This window comes from Hermetia illucens, chromosome 3 (genome assembly GCF_905115235.1).
Source record: "Hermetia illucens chromosome 3, iHerIll2.2.curated.20191125, whole genome shotgun sequence".
In the NCBI taxonomy this organism is placed as follows: Eukaryota; Metazoa; Arthropoda; class Insecta; order Diptera; family Stratiomyidae; genus Hermetia; species Hermetia illucens.
Window position 1 is genome coordinate 70823262 of NC_051851.1, and position 16975 is coordinate 70840236.

The following is a 16975-nucleotide window of genomic DNA, read 5'->3' on the forward strand; positions in this document are numbered from 1 at the left end:
CAAATCAAATAGAAAGCAATTTTGATGAATCTCAAAATGTTTTTCATTTTTGAATGTTTCATAAAATTAATTTATTTTACAAAAATTTCAAAGAATTGTTTGTTGGCAATTGATGAATCCGTATTTATATCGGCTTTTGATCATTGTAAATGCCTAAAAATCAGTGAGAAAAGAAAATTCTCTTTAATTTTGGGCTGTCAGATGAAGAGCATAATTACAAACCAAGTATTGACGCCACTCTCCATCACACTCCTTGTACACCTTATGGTGGTGGGGTAGTCCGTAGTAAGTTGATTGCTACACTAAGAATATACAAAATATGAATATGGAAGCTACGGATATCGAATGACAAGTCACGTCCGGGGTATGGATTTTGTAAGGTGCACCAAACAGGCTGAATCCTGCCCATCAGCATGTTGTCTTCTGCTTCTACCAGGAAAAGCGGAAGAAAAGAAAGCTGATAATGTTTACCCAACTGGTCTAGTACCGGTATGTAAAAAGGGATCTATACGGACCGGACACCAAAAACCGGAAAAATGCAGGAAATCAACTATACGACTTTTGAATTGCGTTTGTGAGAAAAGTGATAATGCAAACTGATAAAACTTCAGGAACTAATAGTGTGAATAGAAGGAGCTTGTGGGAAGTTCAAAATGAACTGGATCCCCAAACAAATATTTAAGGCCGTGCAGAGTCCTTAAAACGAATGACTTGACCAATTTGAACATAAAAAACTCTAGTGTTTACGTGCTTCCTTTACGCTTGGAAGTGCATCATTTGAGAGAACTAGTGACAGAATTGGGCAGGGGAGAATTATATGTTTCTGCAAACCTTTTAACATCCCAATGTGGCAAGAGAGGCTTGAAGATTGATTGAACAATTGATATCAGCGAAAATCAAGAGCTGCCATACTGTCTTTGCCTTGCAGTACATGTCTACTTATTGTCAGAGGGTCAAGTACCTTCATACCGATGTGTGCGAAAGATAACTATATAGACTTGAAGATCTTCAGAAAGATGATAACAGTTAGTTGCATCCCTTACATGAATACCAACATCCTAACCAGAGCAAAATGTACGGAGTCAAGAAGCAGCTCTGAAAGGCAAGTAGGCGATGTTTATGTTAGTAGACATTGAAAGACGCCTTTACAAAAAAAGAACATTATATCGGTAATACTTTAGTTAAGTGGATTTGTGCTATATAGTGTACTGGAGTAGACGTTGATCGTTACGCGACACCAAAAGCAAAGATGAGATGCTTGCAAGGGGGTATGCTATGTCCACTCCTGTGGAGAATGTTAGTTGACTCCATGCTGTACGTACTACAAAACCGGTTAATTTATACCCAAAAATATGTGGATGACGTGGGTGCGATATATCTTCATAATCATCAACAGTGCAACAACCGGTATCCGGTCTAGACCTGCCTTAATAAGGAACTCCAGACATCCCGGTTTTGCGCCGAGGTCCACCAATCCGATATCCGTAAAAGCTGTCTGGCGTCCTGACCTACGCCATCGCTCCATCTTAGGCAGGGTCTGCCTCGCCTTCTTTTTCTACCATAGATATTGCCCTTATAGACTTTCCGGGTGGGATCATCCTCATCCATACAGATTAAGTGACCCGCCCACCGTAACCTATTGAGCCGGATTTTATTCACAACCGAACGGTCGTGGTATCGCTCATAGATTTCGTAATTGTGTAGGCTGCGGAATCATCCATCCTCATGTAGGGGGCCAAAAAATCTTCGGAGGATTCTTCTTTCGAACGCGGCCAAGAGTTCGCAATTTTTCTTGCTAAGAACCCAAGTTTCCGAGGAATACATGAGGACTGGCAAGATCATTGTCTTGTACAGTAAGAGCTTTGATCCTATGGTGAGACGTTTCGAGCGGAACTGTCTTTGTAAGCTGAAATAGGCTCTGTTGGCTGACAACAACCATGCGCGGATGTCATCATCGTAGCTGTTATCGGTTGTGATTTTCGGCCTTAGATAGGAGAAATTATCAACGGTCTCAAAGTTGTATTCTTCTATCCTGCGTGCGATATATAGGCCGCCATATATATAATTGTTAAACTTAAGGGTATTATTTATAAACAAGTCGGGAAACCGGAAGCTTGACTCTTCAGGTATAAAAGGTTTTGTGTTTCCCCCATGTGAGGAGCATAAAATAGTTCTCTATTGGCTTATAGCATTGACTCGAGATATTGAAATCGCTCAGTTCTGGGCAGGTTACTGTCATTGCCAGAACTCAGCGATTTAAATATCTCGAGTCAATGCTATCAGCCAGTGGAGAACTGCGTAATGAAATTGTTTCACGCATTAACGCCACCTGGATGAAGTGGCATTCCCCAACTGGTGTTCCTTGTTGTCGACGTATCAGCACACGTCATAAATCTAAAATTTACTGCGATGTCGTCCGCCTGCCGCTCTCTATATTTCTGAGTATTGGCCGACTATAAAGGTCAATGAACGGCGTCTTGCGGTAATGGGGACGAAGATGTTGCATTGCACTGGTGGCGTGACACGTTTTGATTTCGTCTGAATTGAGAAAATCCGCGATCGATATGGGTTTGTATCGATCGTGGAAAAACTGCAAGAGAGGCGTTTTCGAAGGTGTGGTCACGTAATTCCCGCTAACGAGAATTCAGTAACCAGTATTGGTGAGAACATCAAAGTCAACGGTAAGCAACCAAAAAGCCGGCCAAAAAAATGGTGGTTTCATGCACTGGATGGGGATTCAAAGGTCTCGCGATTACATCCTGATCAGGCATTTGATAAAATAAAATGACGAAACCGATCACCAAGAGCCGACCCCGCTTGTGAACTGAAGGCTGAAGAAAAATAAAAAGACGTGAGGAGCGGCGAGTGCACGACAGCTCCGTGTCACATAGCTAAAAATTCCATTGCCCTCTATTTTCTAGAAAGCGATTTAAATAAATCATTTGATGGAAAGCCCTGTATTGACAATAGTCAACCTCATACCCTTCACACTCTGAGTTTAATGTTATTAGCAAATGCCAAGAATTTAACCAACATCAAATACAAAAAAAATTGGTATACCTACGATGAACCTAAGGGGAGTTTTTTAGTCAATTTCTAACAGTTGATAATATACTATTAGTAATTTTATTTGAGCAGATACCGGAATGTGAAATCTCTCGAAGATTAGATTTCTCATAAATGTTTTACACAAAACCAAAATTTATACCACTCGCTGTATGCGTGTGATTTCATAGCTTCCATCTGTCCACCAAATTTCGTTCGGATCGGTGTAGCTGTTTTGGAGAAAAATGTGTGTGACAGACAGACAGACAGACATTGAATCGATTTTAATAAGATTTTTTGTAAAAAAGACGGAACTGAGTGATTTTTTTCTTCATATATTCAAAGTACTTTAACGATGGCAGCTCATAGACTAATTCGTTTAGGTCTCTAGAAAAACAGCAGATATGCAAGGTACAGATTATTGAAAAAGATATCAGCAAAGCTAAAACTAGTACTTGTAAAGCCTTCTGATTCTTGGATTGTACAATAAGAGCATGTTTGGTAAAAAATATGAAAATATCCTGAAAATTAGAAAAGCACCTTAAAACCCCCTAAATGCTGTTTGTTTGTTCTCTATACATAGACTCAATGGGGTGGAACTTTTCGGGGTACCTGGTTATTGTGAACCAAAAGGAAATGGAATCTCTGATGCCTTAACAATTTCTCCCATGTCAAGAAAGAACCAGCAACTGGATTATCAGTAACATTGGCTAATATAACCTCTCAAAAACTGGGAAAAACTTTCCCGCAGGAAAAAGTAGCAGTAGTAGTGTTCCTATTAGAACCAAACAAAAATATTCCGAAATCCATCCTGCTGAAAAACAAAAAGACTTGCAGAAGTATAATAAGCCGCTAAGTCTAATAAAGATGTGGAATCCGCGGGACATTTCCTATGCAGATGCCCCACCGATGGACGCATCGGACATTAGATTTTTGGTGTTGGTATACTTCAGTTTTACCATATGGACTAACGGAAATCATCCGACTCATATACAAGTCGCGGATATTGTGGGGCGTCGAGTACAGTAGCCTGTTACCGTCTAAAGCTCGATTCATACGATCTAGCAGCTAGCGTGTCCAGTACTAAATAGCAGCAGACACAAAATAATTGTTCCATACATCTGCTATGAGAGTATTCATACCATCCAGAAGCAGGCGTTCCGCATCCCCACAGACAGCACACAGAACAGCTGGAAGGTGCCCAGTCGGGAAGCATAAAAAGCATAAAAAAGAAATGTAAAGTCAATTTGTCGCACAGAATATGTTTACTTATATTAACGTATATGGTTGGTGTTTACTCCGCAAGTTATGTGATCTGTTCCTAACAATTTCTTCTATAACCGTCGGTCCGGGGTTCTTACTGCTTGGTCTGCGCCGCCATCCTTTAAGCTTGCTCCCTAGTTAAGGTCAGCGCCCGCAGACTCATATGTGAATCTCTGGATTGTATCCGAAAAACAAAGACAAACAATGAGAATGATGGCGGCGTTAAAGTGTCTGAAGAAACCTGTAATTTCCAATCTTAGAAACTTTGAAATTACAAAGGCCATGCTATTCTATTCTTGTTACCAAAAAACCTGTGAACTCTTAGACGTGTTCGAGAGAAGAATCCTCCGAAGAATTTTTGGTCCCCTATATGAGGATGGACGATTCTGTAGCCTACATAACGATGAAATCTATGAATGATACCATGACCGCCTGGTTGTGGATAAAATCCGGCTCAATAAGTTGCGGTGGGCGGATCACTTAATCCGTATGGATGAGGATGACCCCTGTGGGTCTGGTTTTCCCGGGGCCCCAAATAGAAATTTCAATGTGGAAAGGGATAATAGGGGCCTAGATAATTTTTACCCTAGGCCTATAATTTTCTCTCTATGGCACTGGTCGTATGCGAAATAAAAGTTTCTTAATAAGCGAATTTAAACCTAACAGTTTTGAAGTTTAAACTTAAGGCCAAGTAAGTTGCTTTAAACATTTTTAGATAAAGGCAATATTATGGTAATAAGTTGAGAAGCTTCCCTGATGTATCTTACTGGGAACCTCTCTTTCCCACTCTTGGCGTAAATTATGTTTTTCATTGGGGAACTGCGCACTGTATTTAAACACCAAAAACAGCTACTAGTAAATCAGGCACTCTATCTACAAGTCGACACCGCCCTTGCTACAGGATACAATTTTGTTACCTTTGTAGGGTGCTAGATGAGTGACGCTAAATGCAAATGCTCAACGATCTGAGAGGCACCCTGCTCAACAAAGCATTCTAAAAAGTGCACTACGCAGAAAACCACAAACCTTCCAAACTACAGTTTCCAAGTCTGTGCTGGGTCAGAGGACCCATCAGGATTACAATGTTACCTTTAAGAAGACTCACCTGAACTGAGTGTATTTGCCCAAAGAAAGCATTTCTCTTCACTATATCGGAATTCCTTGTTGGTGCAAAGCACTCATAAAACAAATGAGAGGATTTCGGATCGGCATATTTTCAAACAGTTTCAATGTTAACACTGGTCAAAATGGAAGGGGACATCACAATGCTTAATTAACACAAAGAATAAAATCTTTTTCTTAAAATTGACTGGATATGGAAAGTGGATGCCTTGATCCTTGATCCAAGATTCCTTGTTGCCTATTGAAGGAAATTAAATTATCTTTCGTAATATAAGGATTTCGGCCAATTCGGAAAATCTTGTTTCAGAGATTATTGTCTACGATCTTGTATTATGCACAAAAGCAGAGTTTCTAAAATCCTGGACTGAATTTTCAGATCTATGTGGGGATTCGTACTGCACAAGTAATGTAATATTGGAACGATAGTGTTCCATGTATTGTCGAAGTTTTCGTTCGGACAAAATTCTAATTAGTTTTTCAGAATGTTAGTCTGAAGGTCCATTTTCAATACTCACTGCATATAATTCCGACCCTGAATTCCAAAATTCTGCCCTAAATAACGTAATGCCTCCTTTGAAACTGAAGCCAGAAGACATGGATGCAAGCTTAGCTGTAGGGGTTATCTCTTGTTCGTGTTTTCAAATAAATATTTTAAGGTCCTTTTAATTCAATATTCTTACGTCAATAAGAGCATCAAAAAGGACGGACACTCTCAGCTACGGGAACTCTGCACCAATTAATATTTATCCTTATGACACCATCAAAACTATATTATAAACTTTCAAAAGGCAGCCGCAATTACCAGGACCATTATCACTCCATCCTGCAATGAAAAGTATCTAAGCTCCCAAAAACAACTTAGCAACTTCATTATAACATTTATTGGGTTTTGAATACTCTATTGATTTGCAATTAACTTGTTATTCTCCTCTTATAACAATATCGGCATAATTAATTGGGCAATTGTAAGAAAGTACAGCATAAATCATTTAGCGAACAGTTCTAGTGGAGGATACCCAGGATGTAAATTTTATGGTAGCCTTACAGGCTTGCAAAAAGTTCGCAAGACCAACTTTGTTTCGAGTTTTTTATCCGTGAAAGATATAATGAGGATCGTTATACTCGAAATATACATTGGATTTGGCAGGAAATGCCGTGGCGTTCGCGGGGAAATATATTTTGGAAAAGAGCGATAAATTACAGCTGCCATATTTGCTGGCATTCAGGAGAAAAATGCTAGCTTTGGCAGCAACCGATAATTACTCTTTGGTTTCATTCTTTTCAGTGGAGTAACTTCTTGTGTTAGGGAAATGCGGAAGACATATATTCAGTATTGATGTGGACAGCTGATAAGATTTATCGCTTTAAACTTACAGTTAGAAAACGACGATCTGTCCAATGGAATAGAGAGAAACAAAGATACCATCTGGATAGCCAGATGCGTGAAATAAGAGTATTTTGAAATCAACAGGGAAATAGAATTATTGCTGAGTGCATTTATGCTTACTAATACACTTTAGCCCTTCATTAGCAATTTTAATCTAGTTCGATTGATACTAAAGTAATTAGCTCGTTCCAATTTGCGTTAGGTGATAGATCGTTGTTAAGGTTCTGACAAGAGAAGGGGTGACACTTTCAGAGATTTGTTCAAATTCAGGGATGATACTTTTTCTAGAACCTGTGCATATTACTTAAAAGTTCTTCTGAATGATGGGAACTGATGGAGAGCACTCTCAGGGTCACCAGTTCCTAATTCCTAGTTCCTATAAAGAAATACTCAAGCGACTATTTTTCAAGAGAGACTTCGCGCTTGGTCAATGTGCAAGTATTTACGGGACCAAATGCAAGTATTTACGGGACACAAAATAATTTAAGCGGATCGCTAGGATGTTTTCCAGCTGATTTGTTGCTTCTCAGCGAGCAGAACCAAGATGGGAATTTACTGCTGCCAGTTAGGTGAGAGATGCGGTGAACTTATTAACGCATGACCAAACCTCTCTCAAGAGAAGTACACAACCAGAAGACCCGGACACGGATAGAAGAACTGCCACTGAAGCGTTAATAAAGTCAAAAATTAGCAAAGGTATGCTCACTATCCACTGTAAAGAAACTGATGTAGGCAGTCTTGTCCGTCAAGGACATAACAGCACCGGGATTGGATGGTATTCCCAACGACGAACTGAAACTTATATTCAAGTATACCATAAGTCAAACTTGTTACCTAGTGATTTTAACGCATCTTTGACAGCAGGTGTTTCGTCCTCTTCGAATATTGCACACAATGGTGAAGTTGCTTGCGAAGCTCATCAAACCAAGGTTGACTGACGCATCCCCAAGGCAGTTCGGGTTGAAAACAGGGAGATCCATAGTATAGATGCAGTTCATCGAGCCGAGGCACACAGCCGCCGATCTCGACGGATAGTGCTCCTCATAACGCTTGATGTCAGAAATGCCTTCAATTCCGTAAGATGGAGAGATACGCTAAGCAAATTAGAAAACTCATTGCATGTGCCAAGCTATCTCTTGCGGATATTGAGGGATTATCTGAAAAATCGCTCCCTGAGACGCTAGAGAGTCAAAGGAGGATGGAAATCACGTCGAGAGTATCACAGGGATCCGTCCTAGGGTCGGACCTCTGGAACACTTCCTACGATAGTCTGCTGAGGCACGATATTCCCGAAGACTCGCGCCTGGTCGGTTATGCAGACGGCACTTGTTGCCGGACGCACTGTTGGACAGGCGCAAAGCAGATTTGGCATATTGATGCGACGGGTAAGCAGATGGATGACTGCTCATGGTTTCAGCCTTGCGCTGGGAAAAACCATCTTGACCAGAAAGAAAATCTCGACCCTGCGTCTCATATCGATTGGTGATCGGATGGCAAGGAGCGCAAAGCTATCTATCGCCGTAAGGACGAGAACTTAAGAGAAGTGGTTGCCCGTGAAGAACGTCAACGCACCCTTGTAGAGTGGCAACTCTCTTGGCAAAATCAGCCAAGGGGCGAAAGGACTGCGCGGCTCATCGACAATTCAGACCCGTGATTGAACCGAACGCACGGTGAGATTGATTACTTCCTTACCCAACTTCTAAGCAGGCATTGTTCGCAGATGGGCCGTGCATCTCATCAAAGACCTCTCCTCGCACAAAAATATTTCAACCTCTTCCCCGCTCACGCCAGTATTTATTTGATCCTTTCGATTGGTTATTGTTTTAATTTTTAATTTAATTTCCGCTTGGTTGTTTTGAGTAATTATGATTTCACTTTCAGGTTTCACTACGCTGCAGCAGCCGTGGTACGCTTTGCCTTGCCTCCATCAATTGCATATAGTTCTTTACATAGGATATAACGGAAGTTGACTTGCGTTGCGATTACGGATGGTAATTTTCTTATTTTTTGGAGGCTTTTTTTCGAAATTATATTTACCAAGGACTGAAATGAAATGAATATTAAGAGCTCGTTTAACGAATGGACGCCTCTAGGGTTCACTATGTGTTGCTCATGATGTATCGATCAAAACTTTATGTTAACAAGTGCACCATTATTGGGCTCCCCTTTGGGGTTGGGATAGCCATATTCCCTAAGACAGATTTATGTACAATCTTTTGTAATATCGGGTAGATCTTTTAGTTCCGCTGCGCTTTTATAATACAAGGCTACGATAGCGATTGACAGAGTAGAAAAGTCGTTTGTTTTTCGTTCATTTCCCTGATCGTATTCCAAGAAGCTACGATTATCTTCAGCAAAAACGAAGTATTCACTATTAGTTTCACCAATCAAATTACTCTTTAAATACCATAACTTGCTATATTTTCCCATGTGTTGATTTCCTTTTATGTATGTGAACAAATCTCAAAACTGTTATCAATTATGTAATTCACACCAAACTTTGGAATTGTTACTTTTATTAATTTTGACGAGTTATGCGGTAAAATTGACTGAATACTCTATTTACGAACTCCTCAATGTAATTTTTAGTTTAATTATTGCAACTAGTGCTAAACCCCGGTCCAGTTTAGGGAGCATTCCAATTACGCAGTGCTAAACATAAACGAACATTTCAGAAATAGGTGAGAAGAATGCAATTCAGACGAGGCTTCCTTAGGGTGAGATAGTGATCATGATGATGAATGTCAATATGGGCTTTGCGAACCCATCGCTCGCACATCTAACATGTGATGAAGAGGTATGAAGTTATTACCATTGTCGTCATCGGTGGTACGCTGTTTGAGCAAAGAGCTGTCGCAAGGACTGGGACTAGACTGACTCCCGCCGTCGCACCTTCTTCTCCCGACCACATTACCACCCTGTAAACTGTGGAGTTTAGATCAACACTTCACAAGGTGGTGACTAAAACACTTCACAAGGTTTCGCAGCGTCAACCAGGTGTTTGTTTGGAATGGTGTGGCCAGAAGGTTTTCCGAAGAAACCAACAGTTGTCATCAGAGCGACATGTGATCGAAGTAACATGTTAGAGGTATTTGAGGTAGAAAAATTGCATCTTATCAAAGATATTATTGCTTCTTGTTATTGAGGATGTTCTCTATGCCAAATGTACTGTGGAGGGATTGAAACTCATTTACGCTCACACAGTCGAAGAACTTGGCCAAATGGCTCTGGCTTTCAAAAAGGAGACATGCAGAGTCCTCTTGAAAATAATCGACAACAAAAACAACGAAAAAAAGGACCATTCTTCCTATCTCCCTTAATGAGCAGAGCATTGAAGGCATTCATAAATTTTTAAAGTTTTGTTTAAAAGAAAACCTAATTAAAATCAGTTCACTGACTGTCTGTCCGTTTGCCCAGTTTTCTTAGAAATGACTGGACCGATTGGTACGAAATTTAGTGGAGATTGACAATAGTGAATCCGCACACATATGGTGAATAACACGTTCCACGTTGAACTTAAGAGGGAGGAGGGGGTTCCCATATACCTAAAAGAAGGCTACAGATTTTTTTCTCACCGAATAAAATCATGTGGGGAATCAAATGAAAGGTCCCGATTAGTACTTTTCGAAGCATATATCAGTTTTGACATTGCTTGCAAAGTGGAGAAGCACTCCAAAAGACATCAATTATTTCAAACAACCGTGCTTAGAAATTACCCAACCGAAAAGTCCGAAATCATCGTGGCCCGCGCAGACGATATCTAGACAATAAATTTCTGCTCAAATAAAGTTAATAATGGTATATTTTTGTATTTTGAAAATTTACTGCTAAAAGAAGGGGAGGGGAAGGGGAGTACTGTAGAGCAGGAAAACTTTGATTAACACAGGTGAACATTGAGGTTAGACTAGACTAGATTCTTGACAGATTGATCTTTCTCGCAGTCCACAAATCAACTTTAAAGCACATGTAGACCATTTTGGCGAGCCTCCGTTTTGTGACATTGAACTTTTTCCAACCCCACAGTAGGCACCATCTGTTGACGCTATGGCAGTATGTTTATTGGTCGACGCATTGCATGCAAAGGCGTTAACAGGTCCTACCTTTTTACCAAGTTTCCTCTCAATAGAAGTAACGGTTTCTGAGATGATAGGCCTGACAGAGAGACGCACAGACGGACAAAAGAACAGGCAGACAGTAAACCGATTTAAATTAGGTTTGTTTTACGCGAAATCTCAAAAATAGTTTTATTGTCAACTCCTTACTATCCTTCGGTTCATTTATTGCATATTTAAATTTATAAAATATTTCAACGATTTCCGACAAATTAAATTATTGTTGGCTATCAATTTCTTTGCTGTTTTTATTCACTGCCACAACACAAATTACCCCCATTCTCTCGCCTAATTCAACCGAAAGGCATTTCAATCGTCTCCTCGCAACCCGATTTTTGCGGTCATATATTCAATGATGACCCTTTTAGTGGAGCCTGGAGAATTTTACACATCACGGGCAATGCAATAATGCAATCAGGGTTTCACACTCCTTTTCCTGACCGATACCAATCCAGTGACACGCACTTCGTTCTACTAGAGAAGCATTAGCACACAATGTATTGAAATATGCAAATCGTTTTATAAATTGGCTTCAATCGTATGCACTTTTTAGTTTCCACATAAATGAGAACTTTTATTCGTCGCCTATTTCTTCTAAATCTCTTTATTGCACGCTGAAACAACAATTGCACTACGACAAGAGGATTATTTACTGTTCCTTAAATGACATTATTCCACCATGATAGCTAAATGGGGCGCAAGAACTATTTTCTCAATGAGGCTAGTTCAGTTCTGATCCCATAGTAAGCGTACATTGGGCATAACAACTATCCAGGGAGGTAAGGATAACGCGCTATATTTTACAGCGAATTGAATCTAGAAGAAAGTGCATTATGGTGTCGAAACACGATTTTTATCAACAATATTTTCGGCGGCTACTCATAAGCGTTAACGCCTTGGTATGATCTGATAAAGCAGCCAAGCTATATAATAATGGAGGCTCTTAGAATGAGGAACTACATTCCGTTTTCTTATTAAATGTTATTACGACGAGGAGATTACTATTTTAAGTTGCGCTTTATGGATGAAATGGGGTCATTACTTAAAAATACACAAGTGCAGGTGGTCATTATATGCATAGATATGTACGTGCTTCAAGGAAAAAGTTGTAATCCCAGTTGTAATTTGCAAATATTATACAATATAATATGTTCCTTGATTTTTTCTAACTTTGACTCCATTTGATGAGACAATTTCCCATGATTTAACCATAAGTCCGCATAAATGAGCCTCTTCATTCTTATTCGTTTCCCCATTCATTTCACTTTATTGCAGGAAATAATTTGCGGAGATTCTGTCAGCCCCAGGGAGCTATGACATCGCTTGTTTTTATAGAACATCCAAATATCTTCCTAGAGTAATTGCGAGTCTGCAACTTCATATGTAAATCCCCCAGAGTTCGTTAACACAATTTCACCGGAAGAAAAGAATTTGCTCGCCAAAACCAGCCATTTCAGCAATGTCATCGAATTTGGCAAACCCATAGACTCTAGAATTTCAGCATAATGCAGGGCCATCTACTCTGAGTGTCAGTTGCAAGAAGGGACAATAAAAGTATCGAAAGAAAAATGGTTATCACGGCTCGATTATTTGATTGGGCCAACCTGAATACCAGTATGTGCTAGAAATCGGTTTGTATTATAATTTCATCAATTTCGTAGCCATAGTTTCCCCGAAACCTGAGAAATACAAATATTCCCTTTAAATTATCGAAACGGTTAGGACGTAGCAGTGATTTTATGAGAATCGCCACTGGACATCTACACAAGTTCCATTCTAGGTACAATATTCAGGTGGAGCAGCGGACGAAAAACTCTTCTCTGATTTTGGCAATTGCCCAAAAATCTCAAATAAATTCTGCTCCGAAGCCCATGCAATTCAAGGCTCATCCGGCCTCGATCCACTTCGTCCAAAATTTAATGCTCCCACGGTCAACTTACACAGAGGACCTCTTACCATATTACAACGAACAAACGGACATTTTAACAGCGGGTCTAATTATGCAGTATTGCCCCAATGTTCCATGGGCTGTAAATACATGTGTCTCCCAGCTGGTAGACATGTATTTCTAGGCATGCATGTAGCCAATGTAAAACACGAACAGCGGAAGTGCTTTTGGCCCGAAAACGAAATAATCTTGATATTATGTTCATTTGCATTTAAGATTTTTTTTCCCTACATTCCAGGTGTCCTTGCGATTTCATAGGGAACATGTAAAAGCATGTGTTCCGTTCGAAAGTAATTATTACGAAATTTGAATATCAGAGCTGAAAGGATATCAGAAAATGAAATAAAAGCTATTAAATACGTTTCAGATAAAAATCAGGTAACGCATGTTTTCAGTTAGTTCTGTTGTAAGGGGGTAACAGTGAGTGGACATACCAAGTGACAATTTAATGTTCTCGGGATTAAACCAGCAGATAATCTAATTCGAATGATTTTCAGAAACTGCATTTAAATTGATGATATTCAGAATATTGCGAAAGAAGAAATCTGAGAACTCAAAGCAAATTTACTAGAGAAATATAGACGTTCTGTGCCCTTCATTTATATAATCCCTAAGAGCGTATGTTATCAAGTATGGTCTTACGCCGATGGTGTCAATACGCGGTTATATGATTGCCTTTTATCCCTTAATGGTGAATAGTACACAACCACGCCTATGCGTCGTCGGTGGCGATTTTCTAAAATGCTTTATGGTGAGGTTTACCCATTCATGTCACGACTCTGTTCTCCACTGCATCGGTTAGAATTTATGTCACTTGATTTTGCAGACGGGAACAAACAAATATTTGGTGATTTCCATAATGTCTAATTGTTTGAAGCAAAGAAATGTGACTAAATTTTGTATACTTTTATCCCTGCCATTTGACGCAAATACTGGTGAAAAAGGATTATATGGAACCCGAAACTACAGCTGTTTGTAGCTTTGGAAGATTCAAATAGTCGCAGTTCTTACATCAGTGGAGCCCATGGCATCTCCATCCATAATAAAAATGCAAATACATTTTCAGCATTCAAAAATGGTCATTATGCTACCCAGTCCCTAAGTTAATGGCTGCAAGATGGGGTATGTACCCAATACAAGAACGACGATTTGTTGACGGGGAGAGTAGGGACTTATACATTCGAAGTATTGAACCTGGTTCTTGCATGGTGATTTCAAAAAGGCTCCAACCTCCAGGATATCTTGGTTAACGACCAATGTGATTTGAATGACACCAAAACTGTCATATTAGCCATAAAAGGTCAGAAGGGAGGTAAGGAGATTCCTTTGTATTCTGCTTACTTTCCCTGCGAGGCGAGAACGTAATTCACAGTAGAATATTCATAAAAGCACTCAATTAAGTCAAGAGTAAAAATATGGGGTATACATACAGCCAAGATGTCATTGACATATCGATGGCATCCTCTGACGTTTCGAAACTTAGTAAAAGATTACGGGTATCGAATAATATCACGCTCAGACCACAGGCATTGATTTGGTAGAACAACATCCAGTCGCTCCATTTTGGAATTCGCGAAAGACTGATTGGACGACGTATAAACTAGTGCTTAGTGCCCCTGGGAGGCGCATTAAATCCATTGCCAAAATAGAAAGCAACTAAGATGACCATAACTAGTACGGTAGAAGTTTTCAAAGAGAGCTGTTCACTCAATGGGCCAAAGAAAGATAAGACAACATTGGCAAAATCAGATTTACCAAAAGTGACGAGAACAACAAGGAGGAGCTCCGAAGTCTGATTCAAATATAGGTTGAAATCGGTACGAAGACACTCAGAAATCTTATGCTCATCGCATAAGGCGCTTTTGCGAAGAAACTAACTCACTGCCGGTGGCTTCGAAGCTGAAGTGAATACTTGTTAAAAAACATAGCCAGTCAGCGGGAAAGAAATGCCAATCTTTCTGCTTGAAATACGCTTCCTAGATAGCATACAAGCCATAAATCAGAAAGGGCGACCATATGCAGCTCTCAAGCCAGAAATTAGAACTAGAAAGTAAACCTAGTGCGGATTGAGTTTAAGCCAATGGGGTAGCGTGTTAGCCGAAATTTTCCCCACTTTAGAAGTAAATAGTAAAGTTAAGACCACGTCTCATTAGGAGAAATGCCCTGACATTGGATTGGTAGCACTCCATTCAGATCAGGCGTTTGACAGAGCAAAATCACGCAACCGATCACGACGAGGCGACCTCGCTTGTGAACAGGACAAAGGCTAAAGAAAAGAAGATATGATTATCTGGAACCCCTGTGGAAATTGTGGGGCACCACTCAGGCCTACTTGCCATCGCTTCCAGATTCTAGCAAGGTACTTCAGTCCAACCATGTCTCCCTGGGAAGCTTTAGATATTCTGCGCATTATAGCTCGAGAGCGGCTACCCTCCAGCCAGTCTTTCATGAAAGTTTGAATCTTTCGAGGAGCCGTGGCGGTAACTTTTCATATACTACTCCCATATAGCCGCACAAATGCATTATTGGCGCGGAATAGTCTCAACTTGATGTTATTGTTGAGATATCTGCATTTTCAGATTATTACCAAACGAACGAAAGCAGACTTATCATCGGCAGAAGCAAAGCTTCCTAGATATACGAACTGTTGGATATTCAATATTCTGCTAAATAATGCAAATAGGAAGAGTGCGAAGATCAGTCAGACTGAGAACTTTGGTTTTATTGCAGTTCATCTCTGTTTGCCTTCCTCTCATTCTTCATAAGTATAGTTGAGGTATTTCAAAAGAGGTGACGATTTAACATCTCCACATGCTCAAGTCAAGGCAGCATGACAGATGCCATCGAAAACGCGGATAAGGGTTTCGGTGACAGCAGGCCATCATGGAAACGTTGCTAAGGTTTTACCTCGATGTACCACGAGATTCTGTTTCGTCATATATCGTAAAGGCATCGGCTTTCTCGGAATAACCCTCTTTCGTGACGCATACCAGATATGCTTCCTATTGTCGTTATTGAAAGTTTTCTCGAGGCTGATAAGTATCAAGTTCTGCTCGGTGCAAGAAGATCTAGAGCGGATGCCAGCATGCTCCTTGCAAATCATGCTTTTATTTATCATCCGAGCTATTATCATTGGAACGATAAGAGCCACACTAATACTCCTCCAATAATCGCACTCAAGACGGGCCCTCGGTTTAGGAATCACTAACAGTATCTCTTTCTGGCAACCAACTAGAGGAATTCCAAATAAGTACGCAGGATCGCAAGGAACAGCTTGCGGATAGACCATAGAAGGTGGTATCTACGAATTGCAGCGGGTTACCAAATAATAAACGGGAAGCAAGGTTCAAACCGAAGTTGTTTATCATTTTGGAGATGGTAGCGGATTCGTTATGATTTTAGCCGCTTCTGCTTCACTGTCCAATGCAAGAGAGGAATACCTTCTGCCAAACGCTGCACTTTTCGTACTTTGCAGCATTATTGGACCTCGATCACATCGAGCTCACACCCACCTACAACTTTCAAACATTTATAATACGTGTCCCCGTCGGACACCACCTTATGGTGGTGGAGGAGTTTACTACTACATTAAGGGTGTCAAAAAAAACATGGATAGTGGTAAGCAGTCACAGACCTTGAATGGAAGCCTCACCAAATTCATGTTCCCCTATGGAGAAATCTGTAGAAGGATGCATTTAGTGCCTATGGCGCAGCCAGCTAGAAAGAAATGTACAACGACTTTCACCTTGGTGAAAAATAAAAATCCGATTAGAGTTGGCCCGTTCGCGGTACTATAGCCTAAATCTACCCGTAAGCGGAAGAAGAAGGTTCGGTAAAGGGAACTTTAGTCCCTAAGAAGGAAGGACTGAATCTTGCTTGTCAAAATCTTCTCCTTCATCCTTACCAGGAAAAGCGGAATAAAGGGAAGTTGCTGGCGTAGACGCTACTGATTTAACGTTGGTATATGAAATTGCGGCCGACAGTAACGGAAGGCGCTGCAGAATTAGGCGAGGCATCTTGGGAATGAGGACATGAACGTGACCGCACCACCAGGTGCAGTTATGTCTAGAAAAATTGGTCCCAAGGAAGCGGGATCTT

At 40.4% G+C, this 16975-nt stretch overlaps 1 protein-coding gene across 1 annotated transcript in view; it reads right to left on the reverse strand.

The window, feature by feature from the left end:
• The window catches only part of LOC119651431 (calexcitin-2), a 251515-nt gene that overhangs the window by 14984 nt on the left and 219556 nt on the right, over positions 1–16975 (reverse strand). The gene's annotated exons all lie outside the window — the stretch shown is intronic.